Genomic DNA, 15,107 nt, shown 5'->3' with positions numbered 1-15,107 from the left:
TCATGTGTCCCACAGTCCTCAAAGATTCTGTTTGGTTTTTTTTTCCTCACATCTAATAGAAATTTCCCTTTTTGGAATTTGTGTCTATTGCCAGTCCTATCATTCTCCATCTCTGAATCAAGCAGCTTGGTTCTCCAGCCTCCCATTGGGTACTTCTAATGAGTATAGGCGCTCACACAGCAATTTTAATCTAAACTGAAGACAAAAGTTGGTCTTCATGTAGAAAATAAGAGTAGATCCTTACACATCAATATTTTTATTACTTTCAGCAAAGGAAAGCTGAATGCTGAAAGGACAATGCAAAAGAATTCCTAAACAAAAGTTAGTGAAGTAACTGGTTGTCTTTCCATCATGATTAACAAGCTTTGAATTAAACCCAGGAAGTGGACAGATACCACAGTGAGAGGAGGTTTAGAGATGCATGTTCTTAGTGAGTTAAGGCAAACTCACTCAAAATTTGTCCCTGCATGCATGGATTGCCTATCAGATCCCTATTTAATTCCTATTTGCAAAAGCAACAACAAGAAGTATCTCACAGAAGTATCATTTGATACTCAAAGAATGCTTGGAGTAAATTGGGAAGGATATGGTATAATTTTTCATGAGCAATAAATGTTTAAGTCATGCTTGAAGTGCAAAATTCAATACAACTTTAATTAGAGAGGCGTCACTAAAGCTCTTATTATGATTTTACAGGCCACAGAGGAGACCAGATCGAATTCTCAAGTTCTGTTGAACAGGCAGAAAAGGCAAAGAACAGATCACATGCAGGACGATCCAGTTCATCAATACTCTGCTAATTTGTGTGTTACCATTCTAATCTACCTGATCCAGAGATGAATCTCATCTCTGATACTCATTAAGAATAATCCCTTAATGGAATCTTAATGGTGCCCTTAATGGTACAGGTTGCAATGCTGTTGCACAGGAGGGCTCCAAAAGCACTGTTGCCTGGCCTGTGTTATGCCGTGGAGCAAGTATCTGGGAGGAGCTAGTGTATGCTGAGCAAACTCTGCTAGGCTATTAGACCAAGCAAGATCAAGTATGACCAGATACCTTTCCAGCTGCAGCAGCAGCAGCTCTGCAACAGTCTAAAGCTGTTGGTACCTGTGATTTTCTTTTTCTCTCCCCAAAACAAAAAAGACACACCTGCATTAGCATCAGTAGGCAAATACATCATCCCGCATAGGCATGGTGACAAGCTGTCTCTGTGATGATACAGCAGATGAACTGGCAGAGCATAACCAAGCAAGTGTAAAACAACCTAGATGGTCCTCCAATGTGCAGAGCCAGAACCCCAGCAACTGCAGCCAAGGGAAGGATACAGTAATTATACCACAGGGCATTGTCTGGATTGTTTTACCGAGACTAGGAAATAATATTTCTGCTTAAAAATAAAGAGCTGGGACCACGGGGGCACAGGCGCAGGTATGACATCATTGGTAACCCGCAGAACACGTGCTGGGGGAAGACAAGGTTCCTCTATTTTTCATCTCTTCTGCCACTTGAGGCAATAATTCATCTCTTAACTCTGCCTGAAGACGCGCAATTTTATGGGAACCACAAATCAAGGCCCTGAGTGTTTTAAAGGCTGACTGGATCACTCTTTTTTTAGTATGACTTCTTCTATGCTCAAATAGTTTTGTTTTGAAAAGGCAAGTGAAGAGAACTTTTGCAACAAAACAGATAGGTAGTTACAGTCAAATACTATTTGATAGTTGTGCACTTTTTTGCATGTGTTGCAAGAATAGCTGGAGTATAGGGAAAAAAGGAAAAGAAAGCAGAGAAAGGTTCAGTAAGCCATAGAAAACAGGAGAAAAACTATGTTACAGAAAATACAAGTCAGAGGAAATATTTGGACAGCCAGAGAAATGTCATCACGCAGTAATGGCATCAGTCTGCAAGTGTCTGCAGCACTGTTATAGCAGTAGGTGTAACAGTAACCCAGTTAGGCCAGATGACGATAGGAAACCATACCTTGGACAGGCCCCATTAAAAATACAGAGATTCATGTTGCACAGGCATATTCTGGAGTTCTTGAGAAGTCAAGCAGCAAAGTAGGTTCTCCCTGGCTCATGGCCTCCAAGTAACACTGAACAACATGTGATAGGATAGCTGAAACAAAGCTAAGATATACAGAAGGGAAGACTGGAGGAAATATGGAAAAAAAGCCTTCTGGAAAAACAGAGATTTAGACAAGGCTTTCCTGTGGATCTGCCCATTCATGCAAAACAAGAGGAAGTCAGGTCTTTAAACCACTCAGCTTTCAGTATTTCAATAGAGTGGTTTGGGTTGGAAGAGACCTTAAAGATCATCTAGTTCCACCCTCAATAGTGAGACTTAAGCCCCTAAGAATGGTGCAGACCATGACTGGCACCAGAAAAAGCAGAGAAAAGCACCCTGGTAAAGCAGTTAGCAGCCAGCTAGCCCAGCACAAACTTTATGGCAGATGGAGAATGCTCGGACACATGGTAGAAAATCCAAAATATGCTACAGAGAAAGGCACAGGGAATGCTAAACCTGAGGACACCAAAATAACACCTGGAGCAGACAGGAGGTGGAAAAGATCAGGCATCTGCAGAACAGCACGGGGCTTTGGGAAGTGCTCTGTGTGTAGAGTGTGGACAAGGAGGACAAGAGGTCCACCAAAAGCTGAGCTGCAGCAGGAGCCAAATGAATGCCAGCTTGAAACACAAGCCAGGATATCAGCTCCTCTTCTCTGTTGTTGCTGTGAAAAGATATTTGAGCCAAGGAGGTACCAAGAACCATGGGAGTATTCAGACACAGAGCCAACAGGCAAAAGGAGGAGATGGAAAACTCTGATGAAGCTCACTGAATAAAGACATGAAGTATACTGGAGAAAGGGCAAGCTTGAGTGGATTGGAAATAAGCATTTCTCTATTAACACCTCACAAGACACTACATTAAGATGTGGAGTTGTCCACAGGTAAAAATCGGGGAATGACAGATTAAAATCCTTCCCTTCATGATAAGGGCAAAATCGTAACAGCAGCAGTACTACTAGCCTTGTGGTTATCTGTAACATATGGAGTCTAGATAGAATGGTGTGGGAGGAGAGAAAATGAATTCATTTTGCATATAGGTCCAGCCAGCAGAATTATGTCCACTACCTTTACTTTGAAGAAGCCATCTACAAGGAGAAGACAGTGCAGAGCATTACCATAACAGGAATAAGAAAAACCATTGGGGATGTTTTCTTTTTGTTGTTCCTCCTTTCTCATCACATGCCTTTGCAGTTACTGTTTGCTCAGTGGCAGAATTCCTAGCAAGTACTGTCAGTGATGTAGAACAGGAGGGTTATTCACACAGAGATTTCTTTGAAAGAAGCTAGACTCCACACTGGAATTGCCTGTCACATTCCACATGGGGACTAGCATGTTCAGCACATGTTCTTGGCAAACTCAAGTCTGGAAGTTTTGCCAACAAAAGAGGTACTAAGGTACCAGATGTTACCATGCACCAGAGTCAGGAGAACTCAGTTCTTTGATCCATCTCACCCATCTAGATCACACTGCGACACACCGTGCTTCACAATGTCTTCCTCCCCTCACCACACATCCCATTTTCTGCTTGGTTACATGCTTTGCTCCTGCATCCCTTCTCTGCTAGTTTATATGAGGAACAGATTAGTTAAAGCAACACACTGAAACAATCCGGCAACTTGTTCACCTAACCCCAGAGACCTGACTAATAAAAGAGAGCTAACTGAAAACTCTGAAGACAGACATGTAAGAAAGATCACAGCGTTTCTTACCCAACCTTTCTCCTGGGATCAGAGTATGGTTGTGAAACATCAAAATTCCGTTTTCTTCCTTCCTTCTCTAAGTTTGTGTCTGAGGGCTTAATTTTTATTGGAATGGTGTTGCAAACAAGCCAGCTGGGGGCTTCAGGAAATGTCTCTATCCTTTATCCTTCACAAGTGAGTCCAAACATTCTCCAGTTGGTCTTTGGAAGTCACCTGAAGCAAGGGGCGCTAGCTCTGATATGGACATGGTTAAAAGCTACAAGAAGCTCCCTAGGCTGGAATGGCACCTACAGGCTTAACGTATTTAGATTAATCAAGATTCAGTCAAAGGCTTATTGGCACTCTCAGTCTGTGTGCCTGCATTACAAATAGCAAGAGAGATTTCTGGGAAGGTTTAGTCAAGGCCTTAGCATAACTTGCAGCTACAGTACAAAAATACATAAACCATATAAGGTTACACACTTCATTAAATGTTAGCAATATGCTTAAAACTAAAACTATGGCATGCACTTTATATACAATTTTGATTGTCTATAATCCGTGTCAACACAGCTGTGCTACAGACCTCCTAAGTCACTGTTAGCAAGTCCATCTGCTTCACTGAACTGTGTCTAGTTCTCAAATAATGGCAATTTCTGTAACATTTTATGATTCCTGACTGTGAAAACTGCCTCTTGCGTGAGCCAATGTCAAAATCTGACTAATGTTGCAAACTGTGTGGTGCAATGTGATTTTGTTGGCAGTTGGAGAAACATAAAAATGTTAAGACACTTCGCAAAAGTTTCAAAAAGGAGTCACTGAATAAATCTTTTAATCTCAAGTAGCACGTACTTCATTACATCAGCATTTTTCAAGGAATGTTCCTATTGTCAATGAAAATTAGCTCCAAGAATTTGAAAGCTTGAGGACTTAACAAGGGAACCAGAATCCCAGAATTATGGCTTTTGTGTCAAGCACTCTGTAAAAAATGACTTCTGAAAAGCTGGCTCTTCCTCTTTACAAACACGAGCCTTCACTACCCCAAGAAGACCAAAGCAGATAATCTTTACAGGAAGATTTTTCATAGTTCTCAGCTAGAGAAATGTCATCATGGCCATCTGTTTGGCTGTGTACTATAGCCATGGAAACTTCAATGGAAAAGAGAGGACAAAACAACTTCCATCATCAGTGATGGGACTAGTTTTGGGACCCTAACTCCCAGGCTAGGCTTCCTACACATTCTACAACAGTGTTCGTAACAGTGCTCAGGTTTTTTGTGTTTTCCTCAACAATAATCCAAGTTATTAAGAATATTTAGCTCTACGAAAACTTTGATGAGCTGGTGACAAGTTGCTCCTGAGCAGAAGATATATCAAATATCAAATTCTTATATCAAAATAAGTTTTCAGAACTTTGTGACTGACAAGCACATTGGCCAACCTTTTCCTCCCCTGACTTCATTCAAACGTTATCATTTGCTTTCGGAATATTCTAGCAAGTCCCAAACCAGACCTGGTTTTCCCAGGGATAGAGAAAAGCTGTACCAAAATATTGCATGGAAGCAGGTTGCAACTTGCCTTATAGAAAAGTTAGCATTTCTTCGTAACAACAAGATCTTTAAATAACTGTCACTTAAGACCACGTAGCTGCCAACTCTGAAAAGTATCCTTCATATTACAAACTAAAAAACAAATCCAACCTATTCACAGACTCAGCAGTGGCTGTGGACATTTGTCCCCCCTGATAACACAGGCACTTGCCAGTGCTGTAGGTGTGCTTTCAGAGACAGTGTGTTGCACAAGTTACTGTGTGCTTTTTAGATTTCACTCTGTTTCTGACAGGAAGCATAGACATTTATACCCTCAGCAGGCTTCTCAGTTATTATTTCAAGTAAAATGAATAATATCTGGCCAGCTCACTGCTCAAATGAGACAATCGAGAAAAGCAACATGCGTGAGTCAGCAACTAGGGCTATTGCTCATAAGTGGGTATTAAGTTTACATCTGAGACCAGCGTAATGAATACACTGAGGTCTGTCTTCCTGTGCCATGCACACAGTGGGCTGATCATTACTAAAAAGGCCTTTCAGTTCTCCTTTCGGTGTAAAGGCCAAGACAATGCTACAAGGGCTTCACAGCTTGGGAGGAGGTACCTTCACCCACAAAGCACCTCTGGTGAGAGGGTGTTTCTGTTGCCTCACCACTCTTTTCCTATTACTCCACTGCTTCATCCTTTCATGGAAAACAATCCCCCCACCACAGCCCTCCACTTTTCTCCTTAAGAAAAACAGGGGCAGAGCAGCCAGAGCAGAGGCCCTCTTCTGTCCTTCATCCACCTGGCTACTGCAGGGAGGCATTCCAGCCTTCAAGCTGTGCTGCGACCAGCGTTGTGCTCAGAGCAGGAGAGCAGAGGTCTTGCTTCCTGGCTCAGCTGTCAGGTGTGCTGACATAGCCCTTCACTACATCTGCTTTGTTGCACTCCAGTTCCCAAACACACACACACACACACACACAAACTAGACCATTAAAAAGGGATAATTCAGGGAAGAAAAAGTTTAAATGTCCACTTCTCTTCTGCTCTTCTACTTTCTCCACCTTCCCCCCATGGGAATAAACCCATCTATAATTTTCCCTACACTGACACTTGGGATACCCAAGGCAAACACTTCCTAGTCAGCTGGGGAGATACCTGCATGACAGCTACCATACAAGAGGAAAAGATCATGCACCGAAATCCATCACAAGATATAAAGCCACCTCTCCAAAAGGCTTTCACAGTTCTCAGAAAGACAATGTACTTGGATTAACTGGAAAGACCTTGACCTGGATGCAACGGCCCAGTGGTACTGCTCAGTCTGGGATCTGAAAGAGGCAGAGGCAGCACTCCAAGAGGACTGCACTGCGAGCCAAGATACACACTGAGACTTGGGACCTGTTTTAATTATTGTTTCATTTCTTTCACTGCTCAGGAACATGTAACAAGCTGAAATGTGCGTTGTGCCTGTAAACATTTACTTTCTTTTGGTCTTGTGCAATGCTATGTCTCATTCTCTTGGATGGTGCCTGGAATGCAGGAATAGCCATAACGCATCAGGCGAGTGACTGTCGACTCAACTGTCCATCTCCGACAGTGACCAGCACAAGCTGCTTCAAAGGAAGTTGCTAGAAACCGCACATCAGGCAATTGTGGATTAGATTGCCTGAAGGAAGCTTCTCCTTTCTGCCATGCGATTTGTGTTCAACTCATGCCCTAAAAAGCAGGAAAGCCTGCTTCTCCATCCGATAATTATTTTTTCCCATGCCAATTCAAGCACTTGGGGTGCTTTCCAGTGATGCATCTGCCAGTTCCTTTTGGTGGTGTGCTACACAGAGTTGCAAGGTTAACTATGCCCTGTAGAGAGGACCACATACCTGTCACAGTCACATACGAGGGGCTGTGGTTGCCGTAAGCCTGACATCACACAGACACAGAAGTCTGGGTCAGTCTCAGTGCGCTCTTCACAGACCACAGATGCACCCTGGCCCTTTGTACCCACACCCTGTGAGCACAAGCCGCTGGTGATCTACCCCTTCTGCTCACAAGCACAGTTGTTTTTGCACAGCGCAAGAGAAGGGGCATGCACACCATCAACAACTTGTGATGTTCTCCAGGCCTTCAGCAGAGAAATTATCTCGCAATTTGGCAAACCTCACCAGATGCACAAGAGGCCGGCAGGGGCAAGAGCAGAGTCGGCCACTCCGGGAGCACGCCGGCCTCTCCCACCCCTCCGGCAAGGCTGTCTGCCTCACACTGAAAAGGAAGAGAACCTTTGCCCCTTCTTCTTGGGTCCGAACGAGCATCTGCAGGACTGAAACCAATCAAAGCCAGCTGTGAAAAATGAAGGGGGGGGTGCAAGGCAGGGAAACGCTGATTATTATGACTAGGAAAAACACTATTAAAAAAAATAAAGAAAAGGGAAAAACTGATCCCATATGGGAGGCAAATGAAATACAAATTCAAAACAGGCCATTACGCAGTGTCTGTTGTAAGGCTCCTGTGCTGGGGGCTGCATTCACGTGTCAAGATGCAGTGCTCCTGGGACCTCTGGTGAAACCCGTCTGCTCTGTGGTGAGGTTAGTGTTACCTTGGAGCATCCCGAGCTGTGACCAGCACTGGGGCCATTGATTAGACAGCCTCTGCAGACTAACCAAGAAGGTATTCAACAACCCTGCAGACACACACACAGAATAACCTCAGGTCTGCCAGACCTAATCATTCCACCAGCCATTTTCTGCCTCAGCCGCTTATTCCAGGCAATTTTGCTGCTGGCCCCTCGCTCCTTTCAAGATGAGTTATTGCCCTCCTCTGCTCCCACAGGGTCGCCCACATGGCCGCCCTTTTATCGTTCCCCTTTTCACTCCATAATTCCCCTTCTTCAGCAGATCATCTCCATCACCTACTCCATCTACCTACCTAACATGTGCCCTTCAAGCTGTTCCTGAGCTACAGCCAAGCCCCTGCAGCCAGGCTCTCCCAGGCAAAACACCTTCAGCAATGAGGAGGCTTTTGGGTTGCAGGTGGCAAGCACAGTCCAAGCTCTGTCCCCTTTCACATTCCCAGAAGGGAAGAAAATGCCCACCTTGTACCACCTATACTGTGAGGCTCACTTATGATGTTATTGGACCATCAGGGCTCAAAGCCAGTTGTCTTCTCCTTCTCAGGTGTTTCTTCCACTGCTCTTGAAGCATAAGGAGAGTCAGTGCAATGGGGGCTTGTTTCTTTAGTGGTTGCGCTGATGAACACGCATCCACAGAAGGAAAAACTGGAGTACAGCAACATGACTTCCCTTGTCTAGGGGCTGTGCTCCCCAGTGTTAAAAGACTCTCCAGATCTCAAGGGACAGATGGTTAATGGGTGGGTGGCTCACCCTGTCTGCCCTGCTCTTGTGATTCTGTCAAGGATTCACAATATTTGGTACTTTTTTTTTTAAGGCCCCTGCCCATATGTGAGTCTCAAGTGTCTATTTAAAAGACGAAGTCATTTCTCGCATACTGTAATGGAGAGAAAACAAAAATATGAACTTCAGAGTTTAAACCACAGAAAGAAAAAGAGTCCTTTTAAGAAAATCCGCAGCAACCTCTCCCATTATAATCCAGTCTCACATTTTTGGAGTCCAGCTCAGCTGTAGTAAAATCCCTGTATCTGCTAATGTGAGGGCAGAAGGCACTTCAGCCATTCAGAGGCACAGCTCTATGGACAACCCTGTCTGTCTTCTTTGCCCACCCCATGCCAAGGTCTGGGCAACTTGGACCTGCTTTTTGAGAACCACCTCTCTAGTGTCTGGACTTGGGAGAGAAGCAGGAAGAGAGGAGGCCCTGAAGACACTCCATGTCTCAGTACTAGAGTGTTCCACAACACACCCAGGGCCACAGCCAAATCCATTAGACTGCAGCACTCCCAGATCCTACTCAACAGTCTTCATAATTCCTCCTCTCAAGCCAAGAAAAACAGAGCAAGCAGAAAACAAATAACAGTGGGCAAGCAGGAGTATTTGTCCCTTACTACAATGGCGTTAAGCAATCAGAGAGGTAGAGCTGATGAACCTTTAATTACTTGTGCAATAAGAACCTCTGTTTCCAGCATTCCTTGGCAGGCAGGAAGTGGCTGGAGCAGTCAGGGACCTGTTATGCTCTCCTCTCCACAGGCTTGAAACTGACATGAAGGCCCCTCACCCAGCTGGTCACAAGTTGCAAGACACTCCAAAGAGAGGTTGTTTATAGCTATTAAAAGCAGTTAAAACAAAATACAATAAAAATAAGCAGCTCTTTTACTGAGGCATCGTTACTGAACAGCCATGGCTCTACAGCTGAGGTGTTCAAAGCACCCTTACTACTTTTTCCAGACAGTTAAAAGAGTGATTGAAAAATCCACAACAAATTATCAAACCGGCCTTCAACCTCAGTATGTCAATATTGTGTGTAGTGTGTCATACTCAATTACAGAAGGAATTGAGGGGGCACTTTTCACTAAGGACCCCGAGATGTTAGCCAGAAAGACAAGTGGGGGCAGAGGAAAGGGACCACCCCTAGATTATTTCTGTGACACAAAATGAAGGCAGAAAGAGAGGTCAAGGAATGACTCAGGTTTAGCTGAATACAGTTTGGAAGTAAAGTTCGCTCTCCTAATTCCCAGGCCACATTACTGACCTTTCTTTGTGAGGCAGGGGAGAAAGCAAGTCTTTCACAACACACGGCTGAAGAATGCAGAAGGTGCTCTACCTTCCCACCAGGTCTAACACACAACTAGACATACTGCAGCTGAAACAGCTGCCAAGCTTGCCATCTTTCCAAGCTTCATCTCGGCTGGGATTCTGCAACACCACAGAGGCTGATCCAGGGTTCAGAATAAGAAACCCTGCAAGAGACAGCTTGCAGGCTATTTCACTTCCTAAGGAAAAACGTCTCTTCCTATCCCCACCTCCATCTGCTGGAGTCAGCTTGTGCCTTGACGCACGTGGCACTGACAACTTCCCAAAACTCTTGTTCTTGTAATATTACCATTAGCTCTTTGATATCTTGGTTATCCACAGAAACAGCCAGAGTGTGTCTGCATCCAGCACAGTTCTTGGCCCTGACATTTTGTGGCAAGGAATTGCACAACACTAATCTAACCCAATGTCGAGTGAAAATATTTCTGTGTCAGTTTCTATCTTGCCCTCTTTTTCGTTTCATTGACAGTCTCCACTCACATATATCATAACAGGATGTACTTCTGGGTAGCCCATCTCTAATCATGCTGTCTCTCGCTTCTCCCTTCTTTTAGAATTAGTATTTATAGGCTTTTCAACCTCTTTTCACAAGAGGCCTCTTTTTGTTTCCTTAACTAAAATCACAGCTGGCTCTTGAACTACTCTTCCTCTTGGAGACAAAATGGCCAAAACAACATGGTATCTCCCAGTATTTAAGGGATCCTTTACAACACAGAAAAATGTCCTGGGACTGCTGAGCAGCTTTCCTGTCAGTTAAAACAGGAAGTAAAGAGATAAAGGGAGGCAGTTCCCTCTGCCAATTGAAATTTCTCTGTTCTGCATTAGAGCAGTACAGAACTGACTTACTAGAAAATAGCAGCTTCAAATACAAGACTGAGGGTGTATGAGGGTATAGCAGTTCCTGTCCTCTGTCACCACTCAAAAAGAAAACTCCAAATGACAGAACACCACATAGCTCCAAAGTCTGCTCTAGTTGAATTACCCATCAACTATTCCCTTGACCTCCCTCACACTTGCATATCATGCATGACATCACATGCACCACTCTCACTGTCCAGAACCTAGAGGAATACCATTGAAAGAAGTATCCCCAGAAAGAAGTATCCCCAGAGATGTGGCCATCTGTTAATCTACAGACATTCACCCACCCTTGCACAGCATCCTTAGTTTTCTCCCTACTGTCCTTTCCTATTTGTTTCAGCATCGTAAGACATGAGGAAGATACAGCTGGACAAAGTTGCCTCATCCACTCAGATGCCAGCAAGAAGAAGTAATGCAGATCTCCCTCTCCTTCTGCTGGATCTCCAGCCGGGTCACAATCACTATTAAGGCCAGCTGGGGAAACTGAAGCATTCAGAAGTTGACTGAGTCATCTAAAGCAACAAAGATCAGCAGTATGCTGCCACACAGCTCTGGAAAAGTCCCCTTTAAAACACTAAATCCCTGGAAGGAAGGACGGCACTGGCTCATCATGAGAGTATTTTAATGGCACGGACGAAATCATCCCAAACTTCAGGGACAGTTTGTTCAGAAGGGTTAACAGAGAGGTGGTGGAGAGAGTAGGAACATCTTTGGTTTGAAAGCAACCAGAGAGATCCCACAGGCAAACTGGGTGCCACTGCTGCCTTAGATGGCTACTCAAGAGCTTCAACATCAAGCCTTAGGGTTTCTCAGGCCTCATCATGCTCACCCTGTAGAGATTTGCCAGATCAGCCCTTAAAAGCAGGACCCATCTTTGAAGTCCATGGGCCAGCTATGTCTGCATAACCAGTAGCAACATCAGGCCCAACAAGCATTGGGCAAAGAAGTGAAAGAAATAGCCTGCAAACTCTTTCACCTCTGTTTCAAAAGGCTTGGAAGTTCCTCCCCTTCTCTTCCCCTAGCCCCTTCCATAAAAGCTTCGCATGCAGAGCAGCGTCTCTTGGGTCCCTCATTCTCTTGAGCAAAGTAAACAGACCTCCCGTGCAGCAACAAATGAACAACAAGTAGAGGGGGAAGGAAAAAAGAAAAAAATCTCACTGCCAACTTGAAGAATTTTTTTTTCAGCATGCTTAATTTTTAAAACAAAAAGTTAAAATGTGCAAGCTTTGCCCCAAGGGTGACCCTGCACAAAGCTTTCTGGCAGCTCCAGTGTCCTCCATTCCCCCTGCACATCACCACAGACAGCCCATCTTCCCCCACGCTCTTCCCCTGACGCACGCGCACACATACGAAGCCCTAAGAATCCTGGCACCCGGACGGCTTTTTCTTTTTCAAGCATGCCAAAACAAGCTAAGCTCCTAAATCCCTTTTAGAATCTGGCCTCGTGTGGAAATGTGTTTGCCTCCATCCTATGTTTATTTTCTTTTGTTTTCAGGTTTGTTAGCCCAAGGGCAAATGTTGTCCCTAGCACCAGTCTTGGGGTTGGGGGTTTTTTTTTTGGTATTTATCTTTCAATCAAGTGTTCCTCCTTGCAAGGATAAACAGGATGTTTAGAGACTCTGGGTATGACGATCAGTCTTTGACAGCTGTTGTGACACACCACACACTGGGTCTGCCATGTATGTAAGCACTGGCACGGCTCAATCTGCAGCAGGCTCTCTTCATTTGAGGATGTAGACTACATGACTTAAGAGGCCTTCGGCAGTTCCATGTTTTCAGCACAGGCTTAAGAGAAACATGCCAGATGACCCAGAACAACTCCCTGGCCAATCCCAACACTAAAGAGGGTATCACCTGCCCACTCCACAGCCCCTCCATTTCTAGTCAGCTCCTGTCACTTGCTCAGCTGCATTAAACTATGCTCTCCCTCCAAATTTTAATTTTCCAGGTACGTCCATACAAACAGTCAACATACTTTCTAAACCATGCTGATTCATCACAGAGGGTTTCCCAAGCCTTTTCTGAGGAAAGGAGGTTTTCCAAGCCTTGAATCACTGACACTGATCTAACTCCTAAACCAAGAACTTTGGAAAATGAAATGTAGATAGCACCAAGGACCAGATTTACCTACCTAGAATACCATGTGTGACCTCAAAATGTTCTCCTAAGTCCCAGTTGCCACAAAACAAAATGCAGTGCCTAATTTTGCACTGCACAAATTCTCCGAAATTTTAATCAATTTTCATTTGCAGCATTTAGTAAAGCCACAAAAAGTCACCAGACTGATAATTAGGACTGGTTTGTAATTAAGAGCAACTAGTTTTGTACCAGGTCCTAGTTACTATGTTCTTATGCCACAGAGTAACTGTGGTACCTCTCCTCACTTCTGTAAGCTGGGTGTGTCCACAGCAGCAGCACACACTTTGATAAGCCAACAATATACACAAAGAGCCAAATTCTGTCTAAACAGCCATAAATCACTCTGTAAGAAATGGCTCAGCCAGGATGTCCTCTCAGCTAGTCTAAAACCTTTTGCATTTAAAGAAAATAATGTTTATGAGAATTACCTCTCTTCTCTACAAACACAAAATTCCTAAACAGCAATGCTTAGTTTTACCCGTTACAACCACTTCAAGAAATACACAGGACAGATGACAACGTGTTGCTGACCTTCATGCTGTTTGGGCCCTGATTATTCAAGGAAACTTACTTCGTCCTGCAACGCTTGTCAAGTTCAAGCCTTGAAAACCATCCCATGTAATATTCAACCACAAGCTTCCAGCCTACGCACAGAAACTACGACATGAAATTTTATGATCTGTGTTATTCAGGAGGTCAAAAGGGATTATCACAATGCTCCTTTTTGGCTGTGGTACCTATCAGCGTTGGCATATAAGCCACCCTAGAAAGCCATTCTCAGACAACTGTTTTAAATTGGACTCTGAAGCAGTCCTTGAATTCCACTTCAGGAGAAAGCAGCATTGTCAAGATAACAGTTTTACTGCTTTCAGTCCTCCTAGCAAAAATAGTGCTTGCTTTGTGTACCTCGCCCTGTTTCAAACACTAAGAAGCAACAGTCTGCCCTACAACCTGAAAGCTCAAGTAAGTGAAATAATTTTCCTGAAATAAGAAATTCATAACTTTGATATAATTAGAATAACTTGGATGGAGTGGGAATTCCCCAGCCATGAAGACATTTTCCACAGCAAGATGGTCTTGAATAAAGTAAGCAAAATTTTCCTACTGTTTCATTCATTCAGAAGTGCCAACAACAGTGATCAACAGTGGATCAAATTGTTGAATATCTCCTTCTGTCACCAGCTGCATAATTTGGGGGTCCCAGTATGGAAGCAAGTACCAGAAACTCTGGATTACCCATTCTCAGGCATGTTCAGCCATGAAGGCAAGCCACCTACCTGCCCTGTGATTTGGCTTTCCTTTGCTCAGGTAAGGAATACTCACTAAATGTAACAGCATATATCTTTCCTGGAATCCATCACATAGGTGTACTTCTTTCTACAGTGTATTTTATTTAGCCTTTTCTCATTTAACCACCAGCAGCCTCTGTATGGTGCACAGGACTCTACAACTAGCCACTTACATGTGAAACCACCACAGCTTTGTGTCTAACCACTTCACCAGCTGAGCTGCACTATGTGCCTTCCTACTTCAAGCAAACTGTGAAGACAAACATTTGCATTCTCTGAGGTCAGGTAGCAAGGATCAGGTGACAAGCAGTTACAAGACACAGTAATTTAGTCATCTGCAGACACCCACAGACTTTTATGTGACCCACTTCAACCACCAAGGAACCTGTCTCTAGCACCCAAATGCGCATGGCCTACAACACAAAACTCATTTCAAAGATGTAGTTGGAAGAGCCACTGGCTCAGTCACTTCACTGTCTCTTCAATTCATTCAGGTTTGTTTTAAAAATAAGAAACATGGGCAAACAAAAAAGCAACTGCGTGCTCCCTCTGAAGTGCACTGGTATTGCTGGGACAACGCTCACTGCAGCCAGATGCCTTTCTCCACCAGTGGCCAACACAGTCAGTTGCGCATCAGCTAACTGTTCCAGCTCGTTACTGTCTTTGGGGGGTTGCACACGTTCAGAGGGGAAAGAAACTGCGTCACTGTCTCCCTTGCACGTCAGAGAAGCCGGCAGCTGCAGAGCTGTGCACGCCAAGTGCAGGACGTGGCTTCTCCTGCACCACAGTGAACATCAGCCTCTTCACCACATCATTACTTTGGGCC

The sequence above is a fragment of the Lathamus discolor genome, chromosome 6, assembly GCF_037157495.1.
Source record: "Lathamus discolor isolate bLatDis1 chromosome 6, bLatDis1.hap1, whole genome shotgun sequence".
Lineage (NCBI taxonomy): Eukaryota > Metazoa > Chordata > Aves > Psittaciformes > Psittacidae > Lathamus > Lathamus discolor.
Note: the sequence above shows the minus strand (reverse complement) of the source record.